Consider the following 23,326-nt stretch of genomic DNA (forward strand, 5'->3'; position numbering starts at 1 on the left):
CAGGATGTTTCAGAAACAGCAGTACTTCCTTAGCAAGGGCTGGTCCTCAGCCTCACCAAATGCTGTGTAATTTTAGGCCAATGTTTAAGTTTATCTACACCTAATTGGCTTCCCCTATGAAATGGATATCAGGCTGTTGTTGCCCAACAGGACTGTCTGAGGTTTTTTATGCAAATGTATATAAACGACTCAGCTCAGTGCCAGCCCTGGAAGCACTCAGTGACTGACGGTATCATGGCCCCACCACCCTCATCATCCTTGTCATTTTCCAACATAAATATTAAGAATTGGTTTTAGTTTTCTTTCTGTTGCTGTGATGAACACCACGAGCAAAAGCAACCTGAGGAGGAAAAGCATTTGTTTGGCTGACACTTCCAGGTTAAAACCCATCACAGCGGGAAGTCAGGGCAGGACCTAGAATAGAAAGCATGGAGGAATGCTGCCTCCTAGCTCCTCACTGGCTCACATTCAGCTGTCTTTCTTACACAGCCCAGATACACATGCCTAGGGATGGTGCTACCCATGCTGTGCTGGGCCTCCCGTATCTATCATAAATCAAGACAACCTCTCACAGACGCAGCAATAAACCAATTGTATTGAGGCAATCAAATGAGATTCCTTCTTCCTAGGTGTCTTTAGGTTGTGTCAAGTTGGCAATAAAACCAAACAGGTCAGAGGAAATAAACTTGTCAACGACAACACACTCTTAGCTCTTGAACCGAACATATTTTTATTTTAGATTTTAATTGGTAGCATTAATTTACTACTAAAATCTTGTGCTGTGGGATACTTGAATTTCAAATGAATATATCCAAAGGACTTTTATAGTTGGACCATTGCTACTAAAAGCTGATTTTAACCTCCGCAAATGGGCAGCCTGCTGTTTGGTCCATTGCTTTGCTTTCTTCTACTGAACTCTATGCTGTGAGTTCCATGACCATTGTCTTAGTTGATGTTCTATTTCTGTGAAGAGACACCATGACCATGCAACTCTTTTTTTGTGTTGGGGCGAGGGGGTTGTGACAGGGTTTCTCTGTGTAGCTTTGGAGCCTGTCCTGGAACTCGCTCTGTAGACCAGGCTGGCTTTGAATTCACAGAGATCTACCTGCCTCCTGAGTGCTGGGATTAAAGGCGTGCGCCACCACTGCATGGCAACTCTTAGAAAGGAAAATATTGAATGGGGGCGGGTTTACAGTTTCAGAGGTTTTTGTCTATTATCATTATGGCGGGAAGCATGGCGGCACACAGGCATATGCCGTGCTGGAGAGGCAGCTGAGAGTTCTACATCTGATTGGACATCAGGAAGAAGAAGGAGAGACACTGGGACTGGCTTGAGCATTCGAAACTTCAAAACCCACCCTCGGGGACAAAACCCTCCAGCAAGGCCACACCTGCTCGAACAAAGCCACACCTCCTAATTCCTATCAAGTGGCGGTACTCTCTAATGACCAAGCCTACAAATCTATGAGCCTATGGTGGTCATTCCTAGTCAAACCACCACAGCCATGATTCCTGGAACCACGGGAGCCAACTGACAGCAGCATCCTCAGCTACGTCAGGGACATGTTTCCTTGCAGCCCTTCTTCAATAGTGTTCTCTAGGTGCTGCCCAGCACAGGTGGGTGCTCCTCATCCAGCCCCACCCCTTCATTCTATTAACTCTCTCATTGGCCTCTCTCCCTTTTATTCCTCCTTAGCCTACCACCTCTTCTTGAACAGGGATTGTTGTTCTTGTCAGTGCTGAGTCCCCAGCACCTAGCAACCACCAGTACACCAGTATGTATTATGTACTCTGCACACATCTGACTTCATGTTCTAGCAGAGTAAAGGAAAGCCTCAAGTGATGCTGTGAAATCTACAGTGATAAAATGCAGCCAGGCGCAGTGTTTGGGAAGCACAGGTCTTTCCACAGGTGCCGTGTGACCTGCTGAATGACGGTGGCGTGAGAGGGATGGTCTGTGCTCACCCTTTCCCCCCTTCATTAGTAGTGTAGTGTCCTGGCACATGCTCCAAGCCACAGCCTGGTGCCTCACTGCTGAGTTTGGCTCTATCCTGAAGCCAGGCTGTTCCTTTATTACATGGGCACTGATGCTCAGCTGTGGAGGGGAGCTATGAGTATGTGATTTGTAAGGCTCCTTTCATTCTTCAATTTTAAAAAGGTTTACTTATTTTTATATTATGTGTATGAATATCTACCTGCATGTATGTACATATATGTGCCTGGTGCTTCTGGAGGTCAGAAGAATGAACTAGAACTGGAGTTAAAGATGGTTGTGAGTCATCACATGAGAGCTTGGAACCAACCAAAGTCCTCTGTAAGAACAGCAAGATCTCTTAATCGCTGAGCCACCTTTCCAGCCCCTCTGACCCTTTAATTATTTACATATATATACATGTATATATATATATATATATACATATATATATATTTGCAAATGGACGGAAATAGAAAACACTATCCTGAGTGAGGTTAGCCAGACTATTTACTTATATTTTATGTGTGAATATCTGCCACATGTATGCAAGTACACCATTTGTGTATCAGGTGTTCCTGTGTACTGTCTAGTTTCATATTAACTTGACCACAAGTTCAAGTCATTTGGGGAGAGGGACTCCTAGTTGGAACAGAACCACAATAAGATTTGCCTATATACAAGTCTGGAGTACATTTTCTTGATTGATGATTGATGTGTGTCTGAGCCCTCTGGGATGTGGGATTCCCCTCTTTATGCTGTGAATTTGTTTTATTACCATTAGCTAATAAAGAAGCTGCTTAAGGCCTACAGCAGTGCAGAATAGAGCAAGGTGGGAATTTCAAGCAGAGACAGAGGAGAAAAGAAGGCAGAGTCAGAGAGATGCCATGTAGCTGCCAAAGGAGAAAGATGCCCACCGGTAAACCACAAGTCTCGTGGTAAAATTCAAAATAATAGGAATGGGTTAATTTAAGATGTAAGAGATAGTTAATAAGAAGCCTGAGCTAATAGGCCGAGCAGTGATTTAATACAGTTTCTGTGTGACTATTTTGGGTCTGAGCAGCCAGAAACCGAACATCAGTCTCTGACTACACCTCTGCAAGAGCGGCAAGTGCTCTTTAGTGTTGAGCCATCTTTCCAGCCTTCTCTGCGTTTCTATTTTGTTTTAACTGAGACTCGTGTCTATCTGGATACAGGACAAGATAGTCAGAGAATTGTTCTCTGTATTTACTTCCTGAATTTGGCGACCCACATTAGGGCAAGATCATCTTCAGTGAGCCAGAGGCAGGTGCTGATGGTCTGTTCCGTGGTGGGTATGCAGCTGTACTAAGGCTCCTGGTGTCAGTTAAGAGTGTTATGAAGAGGGCAGTTGAACAACGGGGTGGTCTGGAAAGGAGAAGCGCTGTGGCAGCTTAGGAAGTGCAGTCGCTCTGTGTGTGTGTGTGTGTGTGTGTGTGTGTGTGTGTGTTTTAAAAATGTTTTGAAGATTCCAGCGCTGTATTTCTCTGGGTTGTGCTCAGGAAATTAAATGCCATTTTGTGACATTGGAGTGTTTTTTGACCTTTGCTAGGAGCATGTACACAGGCTAACTAAAGCATTTACTGGGGAAAAAATCTAATTGCTTCACTGTGTGGTAAGATTGGGTGACATTGTGGAAAATTAGATTATAACAAATTTAAAAGACTTATGAAAATAAATCAGTCTCTAACACACCATTCTGCAGAAAGAGACATTGGCTGAGAGAGGGCAAACATGGCCAGTGTGCTGATATGACACCAGTCCTGGCTCCTCTTCCATAGGTAGCACGTGCCCGATTCCCAGATTCTCCATCCTATTGGCTGAGGACACAGCCTTACCTTATGAGTAATGTTGGACTCAAGACTTCTCTGATCCTGGGCTCAGTCAGTTGTACCTTTTCATCCTCAGAGTCCCGAGACAATCATCCTCCAGCCAGTGGGGAGGGACACAGCACCTCCTGCTTTTCTGTGGCTCTGATGAAATCTAAGTGCACCCCATGTTGAAAATGCGCCACAACAATTTACCTTTTATAGCATCAAAACCATCAGAAAAAGATGCCTCTTCTGTTGAAACCCTCTTTTCTGAGTGACCGCTTGGAGGCATGAGGCAATGGAGGGAGGTGGGCGTTGGCATTATCCAGGCCTCTTATGGACCACCACGTTTGACTACGTGCGTGGTTCCACGCCACTTTCCTTTGCTGGGGAGGAGACTGCTCTGATCTCATCTCACCCTGTTGCTATTAATGGCAATGGTGATTTCTTACAGACCGTTAAAACCTAAGATCGTATCTTCTGCCCCAAGGAGTCCTGTGAAAAAGGCAGACATGACTCCTCCTCCTTTCTACATGGTTTGCCTATAGCTCACAGAAGCTGCTGGCCTAGGGTACTGGTAGAGCTTGGAATAGGGCTGAAATTTGGCCTGAAATTTCTAGGGCCCCAGATTCTTAGAGTCAAGTCTGTTATTGCTATAAACCAGTGGTTCTCAACCTTCCTAATGCTGCAACCCTTTAATACAGTTCCTCATGTTGTGGTGATTCCCCAACTATAAAGTTACTTGGTTACTACTTCATAACTGTAATTTTACTATTGTTATCTATCATAATGTAAATATCTGGTATGCAGGATATCTGGTATATGACCCCTGTGAATGGGTCGTTTGACCCAAAGGGAGGCCATGACCTACAGGTTGAGAGCCACTGCTGTAGGCAGTGATCCTGTGAGTTGGGATTGTACCTGACTGATCCATCCCTATTCAGCCCTCCTTGTGAAGTGTTCTGTATTGCTGCAGTCATTTGCATTGCTGAAGTGCCTGGCTTGGTCCCACTAGTGTGTACATCTCACGAGTATGTGCTGTCTTAGGAGCCAGCTATGACATTCAACCCAGAAAAACCAAACGAAACCAAACCAAAAATCCAAGTTAAAGGAATTTTTACATGGGGCATTTTAATTTTTAAATCTCTTTCAATAAGTTGATCTGTTTGTCCCTTGCAATTCAATTTCAGCCCAGAAGAGCAGCTGTGTGCCCAGAGGGCTTTCAGACTTGAGCCTGTGACAGATGAACTTCATTTGTCGTTGTGCGAGTGTGCTTTCCTTCTGCGGTTTTATTAGACCTTCCTTCCAAGTGGAGTGGATGGTTCTATAAAAGTCACACTGTCTTTTCAAAAAGTGTGACACTAATTTTATGGGACGATCTTGCGAAAGATGGACCTGCCAGCCATCGAGCATGGTGCTCCAGGCTCCCAGCCTTGGATTCCTGCCGTGGCAGTCCAGGAGAGAGAGGCGTCTTAGGGCTGTGAGTGAGTGGTTCGGTTCTGTGGGCTGGTGGTTCTAGGTCATTATTCTGAGTTCAGGTTACCATTTCTTCCAGTGTCTAGAAGCAATACTGGTGTGAGGCTCGAGTGTGTGGAGAGAGGAGGCAACTCCCTCCCTGCTGGTAAGTCCCGGGGTCTGGAGGCCCTCTGTCTTTGTTATGTTTGCTCTCTTAGGAGAGGTGTTCCAAGGGTCAAAAAGATAATGTCTGTGACAGTGCTTTGTACTTTTCATTCTGGAAAATTCCAAACCTGCTTGTGCTTTTGAAGATGTTTCAGGTGCAATCGAGCCCCCCACTGTGATGTTTTATCTGATTTAAGGTCATCCTTGGCTGTGAGAACCAAGCCCTACTGTCATTAGCCTTGCTTTACAGGTAAGGAGCAGGAGGCACGACAGAGTTAGAGACCTTGCCAAGGCCACAGAACGCTTTTTAAACAGTTATGTCTTCATTTATTTTGACATTTTGAGACAAGGTGTCATGTGGTCTTAGTTTGGCCTCTAACATGCTAAGAAGCTGAGACTGCCCTTGAACTCCATCCTCCTGCCTCTACCTCTCACGTTCTGGGGTCACAGACATGTTCCACCACACCAGGCCTTCCGTTTTATTTGTTATGGACACATGGTAATTATAGGTGCATGTGGAGCAAGGTGACATTGCAGCATGTATGTATAATAATCAGATCTGCATGACACCTGGGCTGTCACCATGGACATGCCATTTCTTTGTGTTGGGAACATACAAAACCCTCCACCTGGCTGTTCTCAAATGCTAAGTTAATTGTTATCAACGCTGGTGTCATAGAACCTTCAAGTGGTAGTTCTGGGATTCAGACCCAGGCTTCTGGCCCCAGCTGCTCGACTACTGAAGCAGCTTCTTCCTCACCTACCATTCCTTCCTCACTGATACTCTAAGGCACAGCCGGGCTCGGGACCCTTAGGTCTCCAGTCCCCTGTGTGTCTGAGGCCTGACGGATTACTCAGCACGTAGTAGGCGCTGCTGAAAGGTTCCGTGAGTGGTCTCTAATACTGACAGCTTTCTGTTATCTGATAGAATTCGTGCACTCACCTTTCTTCATGTGACCCTTGCGGCTGTGAGGCAGGCAGTGTTTCCCCCCTTTCACAGATAAGAAGATTAATTGTGAGCGTGGATTCATGGCTGGAACTCTGGGCTTCCACACTCCAGCTCCATGCACCTCTCTCCCGAACTTGAACGCCGCCTAAAATCCTATTTTCTCATGCAGGTTGTCAGAAGTACAGGTAGAAAGGGCTTGGTCTTAGATACAGTGAGGATTTAAGGAAGATGAGTCCTGCTGGCCCCTGGAATTGTGACGGGTTCCTTAGGTCCCACCCGTGGAGGTCTGTGTGCCATTGAAAGCCCCCCTACCCATGGAATCCTAGTGTTTTTTCTTGGGGATGATTGGAAGCTTCGGTGAGTTTACACTGCTCACCTGTCCTTGCACCTCTTCCAACCCATGTGATGCTTTGATTTCTTCTCTGACATTCTTGTTTTGCCTTCTTCCTTTCTGTATTTCTCTGATGTCTTTTTATTGTTTTTGAATACCAGAATTTCAATATTTTTCCTGTGTGAAAAAATTTGAGAATTGGCTCACCATTTCTTAGTTCTTAAGGAAGACCTACTGTGGGAAGGCTGGGAATAGATGAGGTAAAGAAGACAGGGCTTGTAGGTATAAACAGACATGAGTGCCAGGGGCAATGGAGAGGCCTCATAGCAGCAAACCCCATCTAGGCAAGGTCTGTGTGTGTGTGAGGGCTGCTGGCTGTGTCTCAAAACCTGGGTTGGGGATGGTGCCTGATCTGACTGGAGGGAGGGATTCCCTGGGCCTCTACTGGCTGTGTAGACAGTGTAGACACTTGCTTTCTTTTGGGGAGTCTGGAGTTTTGGTACAAGCTGTGTAGAGGGCACCAGTGTGAGCTGCCCCCAGTGATAACCCTGAATTCAGAGTCACTGCTGGTCCTGCTGGAATATCTTATGTGTGCTGTCACAGCTTACTGCTGGAGAGACTTAGGTGTGTCCTGTGTGATTCCCCTGCGAGAAGATTCCAGAAGTTTGCTCCTGGTTTCCTGAGCATGCTCTGTACCTACCCTCTGCTGATTTTGCAGTGAGTCTCTTCATTGTGAAGAGTCTTAGCCTGACTCACCAGGGGTCTCTGTGGATCGCTGTCCTGGGTGGCCTTAGGGTGGCCTTGACAAAGGCATGCAGCAAACCTGCTAACACATTGGCTGCTTGCTGAGATGTTATGCTCCCCTCTTTGAGATGTCTTTTGTGTGTGTGTGTGTGTGTGTGTGTGTGTGATGTACAAAGAGCCCTCTAATCTTGCATCATTACAATCAGAGCTCAGGAAATGGTAGTGGGGAGACAGAGAGGAGTGAAGGGTGTCACGGATGTTTCAAGGAGGAGAAAGATGGCATAAGTGGAGTCTTCAGGTAATGAAGGATCGATGCCAGGAAGTGAAGGCAGGAGGAAGCAGCTGGGGCAGAGATAACTGTCATCTGGGCTGTGGGCCTGGCAGAGCCTGAGCCTGCAGCTATGTCTAGGACACGGTGTTCCCCATCAGTGTGTTAACTCATGGGCAACCCGTCTTTACTCAAAACAGGAAGTCAATGGCTTTGCCCAGCATGGCTCTTCAGGGCAGCATATCCTTCCCTGTGGAGGAATCTGGATGACGCAGGCTCACCAACCACAGATAACCTTTGCTTCTAGATGCTGTAGGGAACAGGGACGAACATTTGCAGCCCCGTGAGTGATGGGAGGAAGGGCCACTGGCATGAAGCCTCATCTTTCTGCGTTGTTCCGGGACTGAAGGAGGCAGGAGGCTGCGAGCAGGTCATGTAGGGATCCTCTTCGCTTAGGTGTGTGTAGTTATTTCCAGATGCCCAGAAAGGCTCCTGGGGAAAACTCAGCAGGCGGTGGTGGGTAGAGGTTATAGGGAAGGGGCAGTTCCACTATTTGTATGCTTTTTAATTTTTATTGTTACTATAGTGTTACTTCTTAAAGATTATTTTTATTTGTTTTATTTTTGTGTATGGGAGCTTTGCTCTTGGGTATGGTGGCACACCACTTGCATGCCCTGTGCCCTTGCAGGCCAAAAGATGATGTCAGATCCTGGGAACTGGACTTACAGGAAGTTGTGAAGCATCATGTGGATGCTGGGAATTGATCCTTGGTCCTCTGAAAGATCAGTTCTCCTACCACTGAGCCATCCCTCCAGACCCTGGTGTTTGTTATTTTTATGTCTGGTAACTAAAGGAATATTTGCTTTTCAGTGTTTGCTAAAAGATCCTGACAGGTGTTCACGGATGACTTCCTTTCTGTATGGGCCTCTGTTTTCTGACCAGTAAATGGGGATGAAACACAACACTGTAATAGAATGGAACAGGATGCAGCGCTGAGCCCGGCATGGCGAGTGCTAGCCGGGGTGATTATCTCAGCATCCTCAGAGGAACAGAACTCTGGCTGGTCTTTGTGACTCACATAGTGCCCTTGCAATAGCTAATCTCGGGGGTGCGGGGGGGTCGGGTCACCACGACACATCTGTGATCTGGGAAGAGGGTCCCTGTGGCTTTCTACAAAACACTTTCTGGATTGTTAATTGATGTGGGCAGGTCCAACCCACTGTGAGATGTGCCCAGCCTGGTGGGCCTGAGATGTATAAGAGAGCAGGCTGAGTGAGCCCAGGGGAGCAAGCCACTGGGCAGTGTTCCTCCATGGCCTCTGCTTCAGTGTTTGCCTTGAGCTCCTGCTCTGGTTTCCCTGATGGTGGACTGTGATCTGTGAGCTGAAATAGACTCTTTCCCACCCAGGTAGCCTTGATCATGGTGCTCATCACAGAAACAAAAAGCAAACTAGGAGGGTGTCCCTAGACTTGCTCCTGGAAGGGACTTGGATCTCATCTTGGCAGTGTGATGGATCAGGAAGGTGTTTGGGGCTTAGCCTTTGCTGCAGATTAGATTTCTGGCCTGACGTCTTGGGCAGTGTATTCAATTCTCCATTCCTTGTGTCTGTAAGATGGACTCGGCAGCACTTTTACGTTCCTGTGGGGGATTCCAAGATGCAGACTACATGGAATCTCACTGGATGTGACAGGGCAGACCAACGCGGAGCCAGCAAGTGTCTGTCTGCCGAACAAAGGAATCATCTGTCTTTGTGGGGAGCAAGTTGCTTCTGTCTCCTTGGCTGTCGTAGGAATGCAAGGCAGCTTTGTGGCATCCGCCGCAGGCCGTGGATTGCCTCTCCCGGGTTTGGCAGTTGTCATGTACCGCCATCACAGCCGAGCCAAGTGTAGGCAGCTTGCCTTGATTTACATTCTCGGGTGTTGGCGCTATTTATAAACAATTAAGAAAAGATGCAGAAGCCTGTTTATGGCAACTGGCAAAGTCAGCCAAATACGGAGAAATCTGTTAGCGCAGTCTGCTCGTGTGTGAGCACAAAGCACTTAAATAAACATGCACACTTGCCTACATTTAAAGTTTCCTCTTTTAAAAAAATGACATTCTGTCATTGGCCAGATGGTTTACAGAGCCTCATCCTAAAAGGGCAGAAGTATGCCTATCAGACATCCGAAACTCGAGCTGTCTTTAAACAGAAAATGTGATGTCTCCTCAACCTTTTGGACTGGTTGTGGGGAGTGCAAGATGGAGGGGAGAAAGATGTCTCCTTACAAACTTCAGGAGTGAGCTTTCAGTGTCCTCCTTTAAAAGGAAATATGAGCATTTAAATCATTTTAAAGTGTGTGTGTGTGTGTGCATGAGCATGCAGGTGCTTGTGAAGGTCGGAGGTGTCAGATCTCCTCTGGAGCTGGAGTTACAGGCAGTTCTGATGGGCTAGATGTGGGTGGGTATTAGGAACTGGCTTCAGGTCTTCTGCAAGAGCAGTTCATGCAGTTAACTGTTGAGCTGTGCCTCCTGCTCCATCCTCCCTTGGTAGCCTCCGTTTTCATTCCATGTTAACATTACAGCTACAGGGCAGGGACTTTCTTTCCTGCGTTGTATTTCTCTGTAGCCTTCGCCGGCTCCTGCGTTTTGGTTGATCTTTCTCTATTTGAAAAAGAGATTTCTCAGGCTGGGAAGTGGTGGTGCACACTTTTAATACCAGCACTCAGGAGGCAGAGGCAGGAGAATCTCGGAGTTTGAGACCAGCTTGGTCTACAGAGTGTGTTCCAGGGCAACACAGAGAAACCTTGTCTTAAAAAAACAAACAAAAAACAAAACAAGAAAAAAGGAAAATTTTATCACTATATAGTCACTGCCTGGCACAGAGAACACGTAACCATTTGTTGAATGACTTCCTGAATGGACCAGGCAAGGCTTGGCTTTTCTGTCCGTTCTTGGCAGGTGCTGTCATGTGATCAGGGACTGTAATAAGTTGAGGCCCCTCAGGTCACTCTGGGTGACTGACTCTCCTCAGGTGCTTAGATTCAAGGTGTGACTCTAGAGCAGAAATCTAAAGACAACAGCTGCAGAGGGGAAGATGTGGGTCACCTGCGACATGGTATAGCATGGGAGTTACAGCCTGCAGTAGTGGGTGGAGGTCTCTGTACTCATAGAGAAGTGGCAGTCAAGGCACAGTTTTGCTACAGGTCACATGGGTGTACCTCTGCCCTGTCGTGCTGGGATTGAACCCAATCTATGTGATGCTAAGCAGAGGCACTGTACCAAGAGCCACGTCTGAAGCTTCTCAGCTGCTTGGCTTTCCTACACTTCCCTGTGTGGTGAGCTCCTGGCCTTCCTCTGTGTAGCAATGAGGGGACACTGTGCTATGCACCATAGATGGGGAAAGGAACCCTGCCTTTCTCGAGAAGACAGTCGTTTTCAAGGCCCTTCAACTCCACTTCTCTATATTTTATCAACGGATAAAACACAGAAGGAGTTTTGGAAATGACAACTTTAGAAAAGGGGAAAAATCGATTTAAGTTTCTGTTTATTCTTGGTTTAGAATCAAGGTTTGTTAGGCTCCTGTTTAAGGTGCAACTTGAATCTGTTAGTCACCATTGTGTGGGACTGGAAAGACAGATGCAGCCCTTGCTCTGTCTCCAGACAGGGCACATTCATTTGAAATTTGCATGGGGAGAAGCAGATGGTGTGGCGAGTAAGTAGCCAGGTGCCTGGTCATTGATAGCTTTCTCCTTCCGCATCGCTCTGTGAGCTGGACCAAGAGCCCACTGAGAATTGATTATCATCTGTCCCCAACCAGCTGGGTTCTCTTTCATGCTTGGCTCAGAAAGATGGCTCTTTTTACAGCCAGTCAGGATGCATTGTTGATTTTCTTGGAATCATGAAAATTTTACTTATTCTGCCCCAAATTTTAGAAATAGAGCTGTCCAAAGATCCTCTGTATTCTTTTTTAAAAGCTTATTTTTAAGTATATAAGTAAGGTTGAGGTTTTTTTTTAATGACCAACTTAGTAGTTTGTGTGTGTGTGTGTGTGTGTGTGTGTGTGTGTGTGTTTATGTGTGCACGAAGCCTGTGGAAGCTAAAGAAGCATCAGATCCCCTGGAGCTGCAGTTACAATCAGTTATGAGCCACCTGATGTGGATGCTGGGAACCAAACTTGGGTCCTCTGCAAGAGCAGAAGGTACTCTTAACTACTGGGTCATGTCTCCACTCCCAGCTAAGTGGATTTTGATGGGAATGAGAGGGTGGGTCCTGCTGCAGCATCTCCAGGATGCTGGGATGTGAGAGGCTGGGGAATGATGGTTCCTGCAGAATTCTGAGCTTTGTCTCTGTTTATGTTGAGTTCAGAATTTGCATCTTTATAGGTCGAGCCTCTCTTAACTGAAGTGGTTGGGGCCTCAGATTATAGCGGTTTGGTTTCAGAATTTGGAATACTTGCGTTGACTTCACCGGTCAAACATTCCTGATCCAGAACTCCATAGTGGAGCTGCATGAAGTTAGAAAGTTTAGGATTTGGGAGCATTTTGAGATTTCAGAGTTCCAGCCTTCATTGTTCCAACTGTATCTAGGAAAATGATAGAACTTGCAGGAACATTCTTGCTCATCCAGTCTAGCCACCCAGGGGCCCATGGGGAGGGCACGTTTGGCATGCTGCCTGCCTGGGATGAGGCAGCTCTCCCTGACCCCAGGGTCTGCCCCGGTTGGCACTTCTCATCCCCTTCCTACCTCCTCCCTCACACCCAGGTGGCATCGTGGTGCCTGACTCGACTCTAGTAGGAGCTTTTCTGCAGCTGAGACTGTGGAATGACAGAGGGAGGTCTGGCGTGTGGTAGTACAAATGAAAATAACGGAGCCAGTGATGGCCTGGTCAGAGTTGTCCTGGTGGAAAGTGTAGGCATGTGATACAATTTAACTTAGAGAAGTTGGGGTGCAGCAGGCCCCTTAGCTTTATTAGTTTTCCTTCTCCCTACTGGGCACACTCTGTGTGTTTCCTTGTCAGTCCACCTTGTGAGCCGGCTTCCAGCCTCTTCCTCGCAGCAGGCCTCACACTGCATTCCTCTCTGGAACTAGTCTCGCTGTGAAGAGCATACTTTCGCTATCACGGGGGAGGGCATTGCTAAGGTCCGGGATGGACTCCCAGCAGAGGAGCCTGCAAGGCTTAACACAGGCAAAGCCCTTGTCTGATGAAAGCAGAGCTGGGCTTAGAGACACGAACTCCCCAGAGGCGCCGGTGGTGTTCTTGGCTTCTGATCCAACCTGTTGCATAGCCCTTTCTCTGCCTGTGGCCCGTGCTCCTCCTGGCTGCTGTGCCATGTGCCCCTGCCATCCACTCCTGTGCTTCAGTGAACCCTCACACCGTTGCCAGCTTATGGCAGCTGGGATGGAAACCACAGCTCCTGGCTTTCCCAGGTTTTCAGTGGTTTTTAGGAGTTGGGCTCTGGTCCCTGTTGTTGAAGGTCTTGTTTCAGAAGCCATTTGTTTGGGGGGTATGCACACTTGGCGCTTTTTAGGCTGGCATGGGTAGGGTCAATAAAGGGGTCAGTGGCAGTTGGTGACAGCTGTCTTCTTCCCGTGGAGACCGCCTCCATGCGCAGTCCTTACCACCCCTCTCCAGCCTGCTACTGCCTCCATGCGCAGTCCTCACCACCCCTCTCCAGCCTGCTCCTGGAATCTGCACATTCCATCTTTATTTGCTAGCCTTGGTCATTTCAACATTCAGTTTCAGGCTCTGAAAAAGAATGGATATTTTGGACAGGAAAAGACCATTTGCCAATAAACAGTTGTCATGGGGAGCAGGATGGGTGCATTCTGGGTATGTGGCTGTTATCTCATGCTTCTCTCTGATTGCAGGTTTTCATGGCTTGGTAATAATTGGAGTCACTGAGAATGTTATTCCTGCAAGACTTATTCAGCGTTACTTTGTTAGAGACAGCTAAGTTCCCAGCCAAATAGATTTCTGGGTCATCACTGTTGCCTGGTCTGAAGGGAGGCATGTGAGTGTGAAGATCATTACAGTCATTGAGAAGGAAACACATCTGAGGCTTTTTGCCACACTAGTGATTGATTTGGTTTTTTTGAGACAGGGCTTCTCTGCATAGCCTTTGCCATTCTATCTGTCTGTCTGTCTGTCTCTCTCTCTAGTTTCGAGACAAGGTTTCTCTATATAGCCCTGGCTGTTCCAGAACTCTCTCTCTCTCTCTCTCTCTCTGAAGACCAGGCTGGCCTCAAGCTCACAGAAATCTTCCTGGCTCTGCCTCTCAAGTGCTGGGATTAAAGATGTGTACCATCACTGCTATGTTGGTTATTAATCACAGAGTTAATGATGAATTCTTGAGCTTGGCTCCCCTAGATATACTCTTCTTTGTTTTCCCTTGAGATCCCAGCCTCTCAGATGCCCACAATCGGCTAGTATTTTGTGCTGGTTGAAACCTATTTTCCATCTTGTTTCAAGTCTCTCACTCACCCACCACCCCCTTCTGGTACTCAGTTTGCTAGGCCCAGTTACCTACTCCTTAGTCCAGCTTCTGCTGTCTGTTCTTAGATCCTGTGGGGGTCCAGATGGGTGAGCAGAAGCCACCACACACTTATCTGGGGTTTCAGAAGAAGCAGAGGCTCATTAGTTTGCAGTCTATTGATAAAAATGAGGTCTTGTGCTGTAGAAATAAAGACCTTTTCAATGTCTGTCTTTCTTGGAAAAAGATAAGTTTTGTTACTGTCCTTTTCCAACAGGAACATTCTAGTTTGCTGTAGTGCATTTTCTGTGATGGATAAGTGACTAGTGAAATGTCATCCCCACTCAGACACTAGTTATCAGGTGGTACCTGTGAGCCTGTTGTAGTGTGACCTTGCTCAGCTCTGGAGTGACCCTCATGGTACTTCAGGTCCAGGGGAAGGTTTACATCTTCTCAGCATGCTCCACCCTCTATCCCAGCATCAAAGTACTTTAAATGTTTCCTTGAACGTCTCCATTTCTGTGTATTTTATTGCTGTGAAATTGAGACTATGTGAGGGACAAACTGTGGGGGATATATCCCTAAAATGTGTGTGTGGTGTCTCCTCATATTACCGACACTATCAAGCTGGGATCCTTTATGGAGTTTCCTCTGCTCACAGTATTGTGGCTGAAAGCTGGTCATCAGGTGGCCTTGAATTCCCAGCAAACGGCTTCAGGGAACATATAGGATAACTTGGATGAGACCGGAAGTCAGAGAAAGACCATGGAGGAGCCAGAAATAACCTTCTCTGTGCTCCACTTCATTAAGGTCCATTTGCTCAGCCATGCAGAGGGCAGAGCCCCCGGGACCACCCTTGAACCTTACCCAAACTGTAGTGGGAGATGAAGACTTCTTAGTGTTTCATGGGAAAAAAAAAAAATGGATGGGCTTAATGGGGAGAGTCCCTGGCCAGGAGAGAATAGGATGGTTCATGAAGAGGGGTGGTGGGTTCCCCCTCTTTGTTTGTTTTGAAATAATTCAGACATTTGGAAAGGTCTCAAAAGGAGTACAAAGGTTTTTCTGTTTGCTCTTCACCCAGGGTCCCCAAACATGGCCCTTTCTCTGTGTGCATATTTTCTTAGGTATTTGAGTGTAAAGCCAGAGTGCAGAGGTGGGAGGAAAAGAAGACATTTGCAAGAGAGACCTGAGAGAAGGGAAAGGAGGGAGGGAGGGAGGGAGGGAGGGAGGGAGGGAGGGAGGGAGGGAGGAGAGAGAGATGTGGGTGGGGAGGGGGATAGAGAGATGATGGGCCAGCTTAGGGCAATGGTGATGGGCCAGGAGGACTGCATTTAGAAGGGGTGCCTAGGGAGACTTCTCTGGTTTTGGTTTGGATGGTGGGTGGTGAGCTCTGACTTCCTGCTCTGAAGGCAGCATCTTGCTTGAAAGTCCCGCTTTTCCTATACCTCCTAATCCCTTGGAGGCCCTATTTCTGTAATGCTTTATCACCGCCCCAGGCTGCCCAGGGTGTCTCACACCTGTGATTAGTCATTGCCACCGCATTCCACAGTGATTATGCCTGAGTACTCCACAGAAGGCCCTTGCAAATAGCTGGAATCCAGGGCAGGGGTCTAAAACTGAGGCAAACACCTGGGAAGTAGCAGTGTGTAGATGGTATTGAACGCACGTGCATACGGGGTGTGTGTGTGTGCTGCATCTGTATTTGTTTTTTTTTTTTTTTTTTTGGTTTTTCGAGACAGGGTTTCTCTGTGGGTTTTTTTTTTTTTTTTTTTTTTTTTTGTTGTTGTTGGAGCCTGTCCTGGAACTAGCTCTTGTAGACCTGGCTGGTCTCGAACTCACAGAGATCCGCCTGCCTCTGCCTCCCGAGTGCTGAGATTAAAGGTGTGTGCCACCACCGCCCGACTCTGCATCTGTATTTGTATAGTATATATGTTACGGATGTTCCTAACACTGTTGAGCCTAGCTACTTTATGAAGTTTCCTGTCTTCTGAAGTGGTGCTGACTTTGCATCACAATTCCTTCCTGGTAGAAAGGAGCCATGTTTGGAGGAATAGCTTCCTTGTAAAGCACACAGGGGACTAATGTGGGTTCTGAGGGGCAGCCAGAGCAGTGGTCCAGTGAGCACTGGGCGGTGACTGTGGAGAGGGCAGGCTGCATGTTATCTCTCTTTAATCTTTCCACCTGCTCTTTGGGGGTGGAGAGGAACTCTTGATACACTTCCTTTTGTGTAGACGATTATACCGGGAATGAAAGTGGCAGTTGCCAGGATTTTCTGAAGGCCTGGTTTGTGTCGAAAGACTGTGCCAAGCTCTACACATGGGACATTTAACAAAATAATGTCTGCAGTCAAACCTCTGGCCACCCCGGCGTTACAGAGCATGCTCGAGGCTACGTCCAAAGAGCTGTAAGCAGAACTTCCAGGCCCGGAGTTTCACATCCCAGAGGAACCTGGCTCTCACCCATCCTGCGAATGCAGCAGCTCCAGTCCCTCAAGTGCAGCCCTGAGACAAGCCTCGCCTCTAATTTGCTTCCATTAACACCCTGGCATATGTTACCCAGAGCGAGGTGCCCACCGCCCTGCCTCCTGTTCCTACACTCGGGGGAAAAGCCATCTGCCTGGGATCCAGGAGGAGAGACAGATGCCAGCTTTCAGCCTCCACTCCCTGGAGAGCCATGGCCCATCCTCCTTGGAGTTTTAAGGCTGTCTCATGCCTGCTGTCAGGAGCCCCAGGCTCTTCCTTCTAGCTCTTGGAAGAGAGCGGATGACACAGCCCCTGGTCTCAGCACCTTCTGATGACCAATGAAAGGGCTGGAAGGATGCAGGAGCTCAGCTGCAGTCTCTGTGGACAGCTGAGCTGTAGGGGCCAGTGAGAAAGCTCCTGAGGGATGTGAGGATGGACTTTGGTATCACTGGCCAGGCTTCCCAGTGCCTCATGGGGCCACGTTTCTCTTTGCTTCTGTGCCCCCTTCCCAGTGCTTCCACGGTGTTAGGATAATGTGCTTTGCCTTGGGTTTCAGGCCTGCCTTCCCTTTCAGAGTTTATTTCCATGAACCCAGAACAGATGCAGGGAACTTTGATGTGGTGTAGGCTCTTTTCCTGGTTTGCAGAAAACCCAGCAGTTCTGAGACTGGTGGAATATTCCGCCGGGTGGGTGGGTGTGGAACGGAGGGGGAGGTGGCACTCGGAAGGTCCCTTATCTTCTGCCGCAGGTCTGCCCTTCTTAGGGGTCGTGCCGCCCGTGCCTTTGCCTTGGCTTTCCTACTATGGAAGTGTGATTGAGCCTGCGCAGAGCTCGGGAGGCAGCTGGTATTTTCTCAACACACGATCGGGTGTCATTTTCCTGATAGAAAGGGGTTGCCAGGGCCTTTAGGCTCATCTCCCCTCTTCCTGCAAAGACAGGGAGTGTGAGTCGTCCTCTATCCATTGCTGATACTTGCACCCTTAAACATCCCTCAGACTGTTGTGGAACAGGGCAAAGAGGTGCAAAGAGGCGTGGCCTCGTCAGATATACTAGAGAAAGCCTGTGTCCTGTCACCACCTCCTGTGGCGTTACTGGCAGACCTTGTGACCCCTTGATGCATTTGTTTTCCTGGGTTGTGGAAGGTGTCTGTGAGACAATGTGGAGGCCTTCCTGGGCCGTGATTGTGCCTTCTCTCTGTCTGTCATCTAGAGAGTACTGTGTGGCCCTCTCCTGCCTTCTTAACTGGAAGGCTGACTGGGGTGGGTGCAGGAAATGTGGCAGGAAATAGTAGAGGGAGTTTGAGGTGGCAGAGGCTTGCTTAGCAGGATGCTGTCTCGGGGTTCTGGAAGACTGCTTCCACTGTATCCCTCGCGCCCGATGTTGTAGTTTTTGTGAACTGTATTTTTATTCGTTTATTTTCTGTGCATGCGAGCGGGAGGGGTGTGTGTGCCGCATATGTGTGAGGACAGACATCTTGCAGCAATTAGTTTCCGACCTCCACATTTGTGTCCTGGGGATGGAGCTTAGGTCGTTAAGCTTGGCGACAGACACCTATACTCGCTGAGCCATCACGCCAGTCCCCAAAGTTGTAGTCTTAAGAACTCAGTGAGGGTAGGCTTTTTTATTTAATAAAGCAGTGAAGAGTCACATGATCAGGTTAGAACTGGCCAGCTGTCTGGAGGTCCTCATGGATCTGGACGTCTCCCTTGGAGATGGCAGAAGGTCTGTGGAAGCTGCCAGCCAGTGTCCCTCCAGCGTAGAGCCTGCTGTCCCCGTGGTCAGGTGGTGCCAGCTGTAGTATGGGCTTAGTTCAGTGGCTGTGGCACAGGCTTGCAGGGTGCGTGATTGTTTCTTTCTCCTGAGTGGCTTTCAGTGTGATTGTTCCTCTGTTTAGAGGTGGTGCCAGGTCTATTGTGCCCATGTGCCCTGTCCTTGCAGGGATATTGAGCATGAGTAATCTTTCTGTATTGTGTTGAGCCTTGTGCCTTTGCAAATGCCTTTCATCCCTAGGCGATCGTGTCTGCTTAGTTACAACCATAGTGGCGTGCATAGGACACATCTCCTGGTTGTCCCTGTGACTTAGAAGCCTTGTTGCTGTGAAGGAAGCTTGTCAATGGGATTCGAGAGAACCACAAAGGATGTCATTCCCTAGCACCTGACCTCTGTACCATGCACCATGCCCAGGCTAGGCAGTCATGCCTCTCTCCAAATGTTGTACCCCATGGGCCAATGCTTTGTACATTCCTGACCTCTTCCCCTACGAGACCAGCTGCATTTCATCAGGATCTTGGAATCTTTGGATGAAGACAGAACTGGTATGACCTGATGGTTTCTGTTCTTTCGATCTGTGTGAGCTGTTTGCCTCTCTTAAATCTCATTTTTCTCACCCACAAGATGAGAAAGCCCACTTACTCATCTTATTTGGCTCCATGCTTTCCTTTGTGTTTGAGTGTGTGTTTTCTCCCTCTGCTTGGAAGAACCCCATTTCCAAGAGCCATGCCCTGAGTGGCAGTGAGTATGGGCCCTTGTTTCCCTGGTACCTGCAGCAGAGCCTGCCTTCCTCCTGTGGGAAGCCAGCTAAGCTCCCCATCCCTGCTCCTAATCCATTTATTGCTGCCAGCCAGTAGTCTTTTATTAAAATTATATTTATGCAGATCTCATATTACCAGAAAGGACAGTGTTTCCTGTTTAACCTGGTTACCTTGGCCTGTTGGGTTTCTCCAGATCTCTGCTGCTCACAGAACCTCAGTCTGTGAGTGTAGAACTCATCATCAGCCCTGGAGTCACCTGGCCAACCTCCTACACCCAGATCTGGGGAAGCCCTGATTGGCTCTGTGGTCAGGTGCAGTGCCTGAGTCTGGGATTGTGTTTACTGGGATTTCATTTTATGAGTGGGTGTTCCCTTCATGTAGCTCTTTTGAGAGATTTGACTGGGTTTTATGTATGTACATATGTATGTATATATGTAGATGTATGTATGTATTTTGTGTTTTTTTGAGTCAGGGTTTCTCTGTAACCTTGTCTGTCCTTAAACTCATTTCATAGACCAGGCTGGTCTCAAGCTCACAGAGATCCACCTGTCTCTGCCTCCCAAGTGCTGGGATTAAAGAAGTGCATCACCACCGCCTGGTTTATTTACCTGGGTTTTATGTGTGTACTTTATTTCTTTTTATTGCTGAGGGTAATTCTGGACTGAATACAGTTTAACGAGGCCTTGGGCCTTGTTAATGGTCCTTTAGGTTGGACTTGGTTTTTGGCTGTTTTGGATAAAGTTGCCAACATTCTTGTGTGGATGTGTGTAGTAATGTGTCTTGTGTAAGTCCCTGGACATGGGTTCCTGGGCACAAGTGGGGGCATCTTTAACTTTAGGATGCTGTCACACTGTCCTCTGAGGGTTAGGAGTGGAGTAAGATTCCCTATCTCTTCCCACTGGGGAAATGTGTTTCTGTCATTTAAACTTTAGTTGGCTGGTAACTGTAGGAATACCACGGTGCTTTGGTTTGTGCATTTGTGATGAAGGACTGCAGCACCTTCCTACACACTCAGGGGCCCTTTGCAGCTTTAATGGGAAAGTGTCTCACTCCTTGGCTTGCTCATTGCTGGGCTGTTTGCCTTTGTACATGCTTAGTGTTCAGTGTAGTGGCGGAAACACTTTGTCAGGCATGTCTCTTCTATGTGGTCTCTCATTTGAAAAAAAAATACTTTTTTTTCAAAAATTTTGTCTTTTAAATATATTTGATACTTTTGGTATTCTTGGAAATCTGAGGCTACTGTAAAATTCTAAATGTTTTCTCCTAGGTGTTTTATGTTTCCCTCTTTAGTCTTTGCTGAAGTGATATGCAGATGGGAGAGGTTGTGGGGGCTTTGCTATGACTGACAGGGTTCACTTGAGGAGATCTGGATTCCCTGAGTGCTGTGGTTCACAATGCCCGTTTCCTGGCTCATCTCTTAGGGAATCTGCCCATGAGGTTGTAACTGATGCCCTCCCCATCTTGTCTCGGTCCACTGCCTGGTCTGTTATGTTCCTTCTTTGCTGATACTGGAACGATGGGGGCTCAGGATCCACTGAGTGACCATGTGAGATTTGATGGGACCTGAACTTACTTAGGCTGTGGGAGAGAGGCTACCAGAGATCCTTGACTGATCTGAGTGATTTGATTTGAAGTTCTTGGTGCACTTAGGTAACCCATAGTGAAAACACTTTATGGTGAACAACTTAATTCTTATGGTCATAACTTTGTTTTTGGAAATTCAAAGTTTTTCCATTAAACCAAAGTTTTTCTGAAATTAATAACTGTGTTTTTTAATTGCATGGGAATAAGTAGTATAACAATAAATCCAACTATAACAGTGCTAGCCAAAGATGATGACATAAGACATTCTGACCCACTTGCTTTTTCATAGTAGTCACAATTCTTCTGACTCTCAGCTTCTGAGAGATGTTTTCTTGTTTCTTCACTTGAGTGTATGGGATTGTATACTGTCCACCATGCCCTTGGTACCCAGACATCTCTGCAATGAGTTTCTAGTTCTGTAATGGTCACATTTTCTTACAACGAATAGAGCATAAATATGCCCTTCCCACGCTGTGGAGATGGCTCAGTGGTTAAAGCTCTTGCCCCACAAACATGAGAACCTGAGTTTGGATTCCCAGAAACCATGTAAAGTCTGGATGTGTGTGGCAGCCATCTTTCGTTCTGGCCTGGGAAGACAAAGAACGGGTGCTCAGAGTACATAGCTAGAGAGATGAGATAAGATCCTGATCTGATTAACAGATCCTGCCTCCATGAATAAGTTGGAAGAGAGATCAAGGATAAGAATGAACATCAACCTCCATAAACCATACATGTACATGTGCTCAGACATGTGTGCCCACATACATACAAGCATGCACACGCATGAAAACGGAAATGAAAAGCAGCATAGCACCCCGTTCTGTCTTTAGGTCGCTGTCAGCAGTTATCTCGCTCCTCATCTGGCTGTGCCTATTTGCATTCTAACCTTTCACCAGCACTGCACAGGCTCAGTCCTCATTCTGGAATTATCTTTTCAAATTGGAGAGAAATCAAGACCACTTTTCTAAACCCTTTGCCACTCCTGTTCCTGGTGCTATGGTTCCCTGTGTTGTGCATGGCTCTGGACTGTGGGAGTGTGGATGCCCAGGACTGCATCTGGTTGGTCTTTAAATTTTGAATACAACCTTGTGAGCATAATGTTTGAGAATTAGTTAATTAAACTTAGTGGATTAAGCTGGACAGATGTAAGTGGGGTGGGGATAGCATGCTTCCCGTGTCGTGTCTGCACTCCCCCAAGTGACCTGTGAGCTCCCTGTGCCTCTTCATATGAATCAGAAAGTCCTCCCCTGTGCTGCTGTGAGCTGACTTGCACTATAGCAAGCAGAAATCACATCCAGATCCTGGCTGTCTTAGTTTTCTACAAACCAATGGAAGGGTATTTTCTCTTAGGACTTCTCTTAAGAATCATAATACTTCCTGGAAAGGCTGGGTCCTGGGGATTTTCACACCAGTCCTTGGGAACTTCGTCTGACCTGGATCTAAAGTGCTCGCCAGCCAAGGACGATGCCCAGAACCATAACCATGCTCCTACAAATAGACTTTCTTCCAACATGGATGATAGTGCCAAGATTCTTGCAGCATCTGCCTGAAGCTGAGCAAATTGTCATGGTTCTGTTCACACAAAAGCTAAGGAAAGCTTCAGGTGCCATTCCCAACAGTATCTGGACTGAGGATCTTCCCAGCAGCCTCTGGGATCTTCCCAGCCAGGATGGCTGGGCAGCTGACTCTTAAGATTCCGACATTACAGATTAGCGAATGGAAAGGAAAGAGGTTTAGTGACTCTCGTCCACAGTCACTCAGGCATTCAGATGGATGCCATCACAATTATTAAAGATCATCAGATGCTGTCTTCCAGCCAAAGGAAACTTAAAGCTCGGCCGCTACCACTTGGAGCTCGAGGCCAACCTGTAAGCAGCCTCCTTGGATTATGCCGAGGCCTGGGGAAGTGTTTGGAAGAAGCTGTTGGAGAAGTCTGAACTGTAACCCTATAAGGGAAAATATGCATGGCCACATTTGGGTGGTGGCTGCTTCCCTTCCCTGCCACTGGAGAGCTGGGTCCCTTCAGCACACGCTGAGAATGTGCTTCAGCAGAAGAGGCCCTGCCAGGTGTGAACTGCCCAGGGGAAGGGCCATGTCCCAGTTGGCCTCCTGCCACGCTTCTCTTCAGTTTTGAAGATTTCACAGAAGCCACAGTTGCTATTCAGGGACAGCATATTTTTCCCTTGGCAATTTTCTCTTTAAGACACATCTCAGAAACCCTGCCTGTCAAGGAGACTAGAAGTTCACTAGTGAATTGACCTAGCACACAGAGCAGGTACCAGTCAGCCATCATGTTAGACATTCCCGCGAAGAGAGGCTCCCTGAGGCTCCTGGCTCACATCTCCCCCTGCCTGGGGGAAGAGACAGACTATGAGCCCCTTAGTACAGTGTCAAGTAGACTGGAATGAGGGCATTTTGGGGGGAATTTTTGTGGGGAGGTTGGCAGTTCTTAAATCCCTTGCCTCCGTCTGTGCCATTCCATCCAGCACAGGGCACTGGGGTGTCTGACAAAGTGTCTCACTCTGCAGAGCCTCCTCAGCCTGTGCCACAGGCCAGTCACAGGCTGCTTTTAATCTTATCTCTGCCA

The 23,326-nt window shown here is 47.5% G+C and overlaps 1 protein-coding gene across 4 annotated transcripts in view; it reads left to right on the forward strand.

Moving 5' to 3' along the window:
- The window catches only part of Afap1 (actin filament associated protein 1), a 115,800-nt gene that overhangs the window by 17,378 nt on the left and 75,096 nt on the right, over positions 1 to 23,326 (forward strand). Inside the window, exon 1 of one of the 4 annotated variants that reach the window (XM_057772062.1) lies at positions 5,377 to 5,422. The exons of the other annotated variants lie outside the window; for them this stretch is intronic. The gene's annotated coding sequence lies outside the window, so the exon portion shown is untranslated. Of the gene's footprint in view, positions 1 to 5,376; positions 5,423 to 23,326 lie in introns of those variants that run through there. 4 annotated transcript variants of the gene reach the window in all.

Source organism: Chionomys nivalis, chromosome 6 (genome assembly GCF_950005125.1).
Source record: "Chionomys nivalis chromosome 6, mChiNiv1.1, whole genome shotgun sequence".
NCBI lineage: Eukaryota > Metazoa > Chordata > Mammalia > Rodentia > Cricetidae > Chionomys > Chionomys nivalis.